The sequence below is a fragment of the Rutidosis leptorrhynchoides genome, chromosome 5, assembly GCF_046630445.1.
Source record: "Rutidosis leptorrhynchoides isolate AG116_Rl617_1_P2 chromosome 5, CSIRO_AGI_Rlap_v1, whole genome shotgun sequence".
Lineage (NCBI taxonomy): Eukaryota > Viridiplantae > Streptophyta > Magnoliopsida > Asterales > Asteraceae > Rutidosis > Rutidosis leptorrhynchoides.
Genome location: NC_092337.1, coordinates 301,327,327 through 301,335,764, shown reverse-complemented (window position 1 = coordinate 301,335,764; position 8,438 = coordinate 301,327,327).

The window sequence follows — 8,438 nt, the reverse complement described above, 5'->3', positions numbered from 1 at the left end:
GAAGATGACAAGATGGAGAAGTTAGCACGACTGTATTTGAAGGAAGTCGTCTCCAGACATGGAATACCAATCTCTATTATCTCTGATAGGGATGGCAGATTTATTTCAAGATTCTGGCAGACATTACAGCAAGCATTAGGAACTCGTCTAGACATGAGTACTGCCTATCATCCACAAACAGATGGGCAGAGTGAAAGGACGATACAAACACTTGAAGACATGCTACGAGCATGTGTTATTGATTTCGGAAACAGTTGGGATCGACATCTACCGTTAGCAGAATTTTCCTACAACAACAGCTACCATTCAAGCATTGAGATGGCGCCGTTTGAAGCACTTTATGGTAGAAAGTGCAGGTCTTCAATTTGTTGGAGTGAAGTGGGGGATAGACAGATTACGGGTCCGGAGATTATACAAGAAACTACCGAGAAGATCATCCAAATTCAACAACGGTTGAAAACCGCCCAAAGTCGACAAAAGAGCTACGCTGACATTAAAAGAAAAGATATAGAATTTGAAATTGGAGAGATGGTCATGCTTAAAGTTACACCTTGGAAAGGCGTTGTTCGATTTGGTAAACGAGGGAAATTAAATCCAAGGTATATTGGACCATTCAAGATTATTGATCGTGTCGGACCAGTAGCTTACCGACTTGAGTTACCTCAACAACTCGCGGCTGTACATAACACTTTCCACATCTCGAATTTGAAGAAATGTTTTGCTAAAGAAGATCTCACTATTCCGTTAGATGAAATCCAAATCAACGAAAAACTTCAATTCATCGAAGAACCCGTCGAAATAATGGATCGTGAGGTTAAAAGACTTAAGTAAAACAAGATACCAATTGTTAAGGTTCAATGGAATGCTCGTAGAGGACCCGAGTTCACCTGGGAGCGTGAAGATCAGATGAAGAAGAAATACCCGCATCTATTTCCAGAAGATTCGTCAACACCTTCAACAGCTTAAAATTTCAGGACGAAATTTATTTAACGGTTAGGTACTGTAGTGACCCGAACTTTTCCATGTTTTTATATATTAATTGAGATTGATATTTACATGATTAAATGTTTCCAACATGTTAAGCAATCAAACTTGTTAAGACTTGATTAATTGAAATATGTTTCATATAGACAATTGACCACCCAAGTTGACCGGTGATTCACGAACGTTAAAACTTGTAAAAACTATATGATGACATATATATGGATATATATATATAGTTAACATGATACTATGATAAGTAAACATATCCTTAAGTATATTAACAATGAACTACATATGTAAAAACAAGACTACTAACTTAATGATTTTTAAACGAGACATATATGTAACGATTATCGTTGTAAAGACATTTAATGTATATATATCATATTAAGAGATATTCATACATGATAATATCATGATAATATAATAATTTAAAATCTCATTTGATATTATAAATATTGGGTTAACAACATTTAACAAGATCGTTAACCTAAAGGTTTCAAAACAACACTTACATGTAACGACTAACGATGACTTAACGACTCAGTTAAAATGTATATACATGTAGTGTTTTAATATGTATTTATACACTTTTGAAAGACTTCAATACACTTATCAAAATACTTCTACTTAACAAAAATGCTTACAATTACATCCTCGTTCAGTTTCATCAACAATTCTACTCGTATGCACCCGTATTCGTACTCGTACAATACACAGCTTTTAGATGTATGTACTATTGGTATATACACTCCAATGATCAGCTCTTAGCAGCCCATTTGAGTCACCTAACACATGTGGGAACCATCATTTGGCAACTAGCATGAAATATCTCATAAAATTACAAAAATATGAGTAATCATTCATGACTTATTTACATGAAAACAAAATTACATATCCTTTATATCTAATCCATACACCAACGACCAAAAACACCTACAAACACTTTCATTCTTCAATTTTCTTCATCTAATTGATCTCTCTCAAGTTCTATCTTCAAGTTCTAAGTGTTCTTCATATATTCTACAAGTTCTAGTTACATAAAATCAAGAATACTTTCAAGTTTGCTAGCTCACTTCCAATCTTGTAAGGTGATCATCCAACCTCAAGAAATCTTTGTTTCTTACAGTAGGTTATCATTCTAATACAAGGTAATAATCATATTCAAACTTTGGTTCAATTTCTATAACTATAACAATCTTATTTCAAGTGATGATCTTACTTGAACTTGTTTTCGTGTCATGATTCCGCTTCAAGAACTTCGAGCCATCCAAGGATCCATTGAAGCTAGATCCATTTTTCTCTTTTCCAGTAGGTTTATCCAAGGAACTTAAGGTAGTAATGATGTTCATAACATCATTCGATTCATACATATAAAGCTATCTTATTTGAAGGTTTAAACTTGTAATCACTAGAACATAGTTTAGTTAATTCTAAACTTGTTCGCAAACAAAAGTTAATCCTTCTAACTTGACTTTTAAAATCAACTAAACACATGTTCTATATCTATATGATATTCTAACTTAATGATTTAAAACCTGGAAACACGAAAAACACCGTAAAACCGGATTTACGCCGTCGTAGTAACACCGCGGGCTGTTTTGGGTTAGTTAATTAAAAACTATGATAAACTTTGATTTAAAAGTTGTTATTCTGAGAAAATGATTTTTATTATGAACATGAAACTATATCCAAAAATTATGGTTAAACTCAAAGTGGAAGTATGTTTTCTAAAATGGTCATCTAGACGTCGTTCTTTCGACTGAAATGACTACCTTTACAAAAACAACTTGTAACTTATTTTTCCGACTATAAACCTATACTTTTTCTGTTTAGATTCATAAAATAGAGTTCAATATGAAACCATAGCAATTTGATTCACTCAAAACGGATTTAAAATGAAGAAGTTATGGGTAAAACAAGATTGGATAATTTTTCTCATTTTAGCTACGTGAAAATTGGTAACAAATCTATTCCAACCATAACTTAATCAACTTGTATTGTATATTATGTAATCTTGAGATACCATAGACACGTATACAATGTTTCGACCTATCATGTCGACACATCTATATATATTTCGGAACAACCATAGACACTCTATATGTGAATGTTGGAGTTAGCTATACAGGGTTGAGGTTGATTCCAAAATATATATAGTTTGAGTTGTGATCAATACTGAGATACGTATACACTGGGTCGTGGATTGATTCAAGATAATATTTATCGATTTATTTCTGTACATCTAACTGTGGACAACTAGTTGTAGGTTACTAACGAGGACAGCTGACTTAATAAATTTAAAACATCAAAATATATTAAAAGTGTTGTAAATATATTTTGAACATACTTTGATATATATGTATATATTGTTATAGGTTCGTGAATCAACCAGTGGCTAAGTCTTACTTCCCGACGAAGTAAAATCTGTGAAAGTGAGTTATAGTCCCACTTTTAAAATCTAATATTTTTGGGATGAGAATACATGCAGGTTTTATAAATGATTTACAAAATAGACACAAGTACGTGAAACTACATTCTATGGTTGAATTATCGAAATCGAATATGCCCCTTTTTATTAAGTCTGGTAATCTAAGAATTAGGGAACAGACACCCTAATTGACGCGAATCCTAAAGATAGATCTATTGGGCTTAACAAACCCCATCCAAAGTACCGGATGCTTTAGTACTTCGAAATTTATATCATATCCGAAGGGTGTCCCGGAATGATGGGGATATTCTTATATATGCATCTTGTTAATGTCGGTTACCAGGTGTTCACCATATGAATGATTTTTATCTCTATGTATGGGATGTGTATTGAAATATGAAATCTTGTGGTCTATTATTATGATTTGATATATATAGGTTAAACCTATAACTCACCAACATTTTTGTTGACGTTTTAAGCATGTTTATTCTCAGGTGATTATTAAGAGCTTCCGCAGTCGCATACTTAAATAAGGACGAGATTTGGAGTCCATGCTTGTATGATATTGTGTAAAAACTGCATTCAAGAAACTTATTTTGTTGTAACATATTTGTATTGTAAACCATTATGTAATGGTCGTGTGTAAACAGGATATTTTAGATTATCATTATTTGATAATCTACGTAAAGCTTTTTAAACCTTTATTGATGAAATAAAGGTTATGGTTTGTTTTAAAATGAATGCAGTCTTTGAAAAACGTCTCATATAGAGGTCAAAACCTCGCAACGAAATCAATTAATATGGAACGTTTTTAATCAATAAGAACGGGACATTTCACCTGCCGTGTTTATGGATCTCATGAATCGCGTATGCAAGCCGTAGCTGGACAAATTCGTTATCGTTTTCATAGATGATATCATCATCTATTCCAAAAGTGAAGAAGAACATGAGCAACATCTTCGAGTCATGCTTGAACTCTTGAGATAAGAGCAACTCTATGCTAAATTCTCCAAGTGTGAATTTTCGTTGACTTTGACCCGACCAAAGTTGACTTTTAACCGAACTTAACCAAATGTTTGTACAATCGTTCTAACATGCTTTTATACTTGTATCTTGCATGAAATGTGACAATTTGACTCACATGCTATAGTAACCGAGTCGTAACAAGCCATAGGACTAATAGAACACTTTGACCGACCGTGTTTACCGATATTGATACAAACCTATTTGTTTAGGTCAGGACTAGCATTCGTTCTTGCACACGTTTACTTGTTGAAGTACTTTTACATACGTGCACTCAAGGTGAGATCATAGTCCCACCTTTTCAAATACTTTTATACTTTTAAATCGTGGGCTGAGAAACATATACATTACTTACTTATATACATTTCATATGTATATGTATACTTTCATACTTTTATACTTTGAATATAAATACGAAAGCAAAGATACATACGAGTTAGAACATAAATCCTCAAGTCCAATTATCATTAGTTACACTTGTAGGGTGTAAGCGAGAACTTATGTTGTGTGGCCATACGGGTTTGACGAACCCTCATTCGGAGGAATGAAACGTATTTTCAAAATATAGTGTAGGTTCTAACACTATTATGCAGAGGTAAGATTCAGTTAAGCTTGATAATTGGGTGCTCGTGATACAAACACATCTTTTGAGATGTATACGCTTGATAAACGACTCATACTAAAACTTGTGGTTCAAACATACTTTATGCATACAACTATGATTTCACCAACATTTTCTTTAATAGATTCTTCTATGTTTTCTCAGGTCCTTGAATGCTTATGGATATATGCTTCCGCTTACTTTTTGATACTTGCTTGGATGTCGAGTATACATGCATACGTGGAGCGTCTTTTGATAATCGAATTGTGTCGCATAGATTTCAATTGTATTTTAAACTTTGTAATGTAATTCCTCAATGAACAACTTTTGTAAACCTTGAAACATCCTCACTTTTCAAATGAATGTGACATGTGTTTTGGTCAAACATTGATTTAAATACTTATGACCACGTAACGGGACCTAAGTAGACGGCGCCGTCAATGACGATTTTGTCGGGTCACTACAGATGGTATCAGAGCGTTGGTTGTAGGGATTTAGAGTTCATTGGTGTCAACCCCGAGTCATAGGGTACATTAGTGAGTCTAGACTACAACCGGCATATAGACTTGAAGTAGGAATTACTTGACTACTTGTGCATTTATACTCGAACGTTTCTACTCATATCTAACTCTTATTTCATCTTAATCATACGTAGCTTAATTTGATTGACACGCCACCTTGACTATATGAAATAATGTCGAATGCACATATGAATTAGGGTAATATAATTGCCGGGATTATATTACGGTGACTCATATGAATGTTCCGACATTATGACATAAAGAATTTAAGGCGAGTCAAGGAAAATTTTCTCTCTATCCTTATTCCATATCATGATTAGTATTATTGAAAATACTAATCAATGGTATTCTTGTGTTTTGAAGGAACAATGCCTCCTCGCCGTGTGCCACGCCATGAGACTCTCGAACAAGCCCTTCAATGAATGATAGCCACCGCCGTGGATGTGGCCATGGCCAGTCACTCCTCCAACAACAATAACAACAACCACAACAACAACAATCAAGGAGCCGGTAACTCAAGCGAAGGGTGCCCCTACAAATCCTTCATGGGGTGCAAACCTCACACTTTTGATGGAACCGGGGGACCGGTAGTGCTCACCCGATGGTTTGAGCAAACGGAAGCCGTCTTTAGCATAAGCGGTTGTCGGGACCAAGACAAGGTCAAATACTCCACCCACACTTTCGCCGGTGTCGCTCTCACATGGTGGAACACCTATGTACAATCGGTGGGTACCGATGAAGCTCACGCCCTATCTTGGGCCGATTTGAGGGAAAAGATGATCACCGAATAATTCCCTCGTGAAGAAACCCGAAAGCTCGAACAAGAGCTAAGAACTTTAAAGGCGGTCGGAAATGATCTCAAGGCTTATAATCAACGATTCTCCAAGCTAGCCTTAATGTGCCCGGCTCTCGTGACTCCCGAATCCCTCCGAGTTGAACTTTACATGGATGGCCTCCCAAAGAGCATCAAACATGGAGTAATATCATCCAAACCCGCTAATCATCAAGAAGCTTTGAAGATGGCCCGTCAATTGATAGAGATGGTAGATGAAATCATAGTACCGGCACCTAAGGCCGAGGACAAATAGGGTGGCAACAAAAGAAAATGGGAAGCCACTCCATCAAGCAACTACAACAACAACAGTTCAACCAAAAAGCCTTTCACTTCCGACGGCAAGAAAGGTTATGTCAGAGCTTTGCCATATTGCAATAAGTGCCACAAACATCATTTGGGTGAATGTGGGAGGCCGTTTTGTATCAAGTGTCAAAAGAGTGGCCATTTGGCCCACGAATGTAGAAACACCGCTCCCGTTGCTCAAAAGGGATCCAATGCACCAAGACCGGGTGTTTGTTATGAATGTGGCCAACCGGTTCATTTTAGAAATGCGTGCCCAAAGAAGAAAGCTAACCCCAATACACGCGGCTGAGCTTTCAACATCAACATCGAGGAAGCTCGAGATGACAATGAATTAGTCACGGGTACGTTTCTTCTCAAAAACACTTATGTTACTTGTTTATTCAATTCGGGTGCCGATAAGAGTTTTGTATACAAGACTTTGACTCATTCTTTTAGCACTCCACCACTTCCACTAGATAACACTTATACCATTGAAGTGGCCAACGGTAAACTATTGAGTGCCGACACATATTACCGGGGGTGTACGTTAAACATTTTGGGTAATGAGTTTGAAATTGACTTGATACCCATGGAACTAGGAAGCTTCGATGTAATAATTGGTATGAATTGGTTAGCCAAAACGAAATCTTACATCCTTTGTGATCTTAATGCAATCCGAATTCCTATCGAGAATGGTGAACCCTTGATTGTTTATGGCGATAAGAGTTGCACCGGACTCAACCTCATTTCGTGCCTTAAGGTTAGGAAACTACTCCATAAGGGTTGTTTTGTGATCCTTGCCCACGTTAAGAAATTCGAGTCCGATGAGAAGCATATCGATGATGTGCCAATTGTTAGTGACTTTTCCGATGTATTTCCCGACGAATTGCCGGGTCTTCCACCTCATCGACCGGTTGAATTCCAAATCGATCTTATTACGGGAGCCGCACCCATAGCACGTGCACCGTATAGACTTTCTCCCTCCGAAATGCAAGAATTGCAAAGTCAAATCCAAGAACTACTTGAGCGTGGTTTTATCCAACCTAGCCATTCACCATGGGGCGCTCCGATTTTATTCGTTAAGAAGAAAGACGGATCCCTACGAATGTGCATTGATTATCGTGAACTAAATAAATTGACGGTTAAGAACCGATATCCTCTTCCTCGCATCGATGACCTCTTTGATCAACTACAAGGATCTCATGTATATTCGAAAATCGATCTCCGCTCGGATTATCATCAATTAAGGGTTAAGGGGGAAGATGTCTCCAAAACCGCTTTCCGGACTCGTTATGGTAGTTATGAATTTCTTGTAATGCCATTTGGTCTCACTAACGCACCGGCGGTGTTCATGGATCTTATGAACCGCGTGTGCAAACCATACCTCGACAAATTCGTTATTGTGTTCATCGATGACATCTTGGTCTATTCTAAAAGTGAAGAAGAGCACGAACAACATCTCCGACTTGTGCTTGAACTCTTGAGACAAGAACGACTCTATGTCAAATTCTCCAAGTGTGAATTTTGGTTGAAGGAAGTTTAATTTCTTGGTCATGTTGTAAGTGATCAAGGTATTAAAGTCGATCCAACGAAAATCGAAGCCATTAGTAAATGGGAGACTCCTACCACTCCTACTCACATTCGTCAATTCTTGGGTCTCGCCGGATACTATCGTTGATTCATCAAAAACTTCTCTTTGGTTGCACGTCCTCTAACCGCGTTAACTCACAAGGGAAAGAAATTCATTTGGGCGATCGAGCA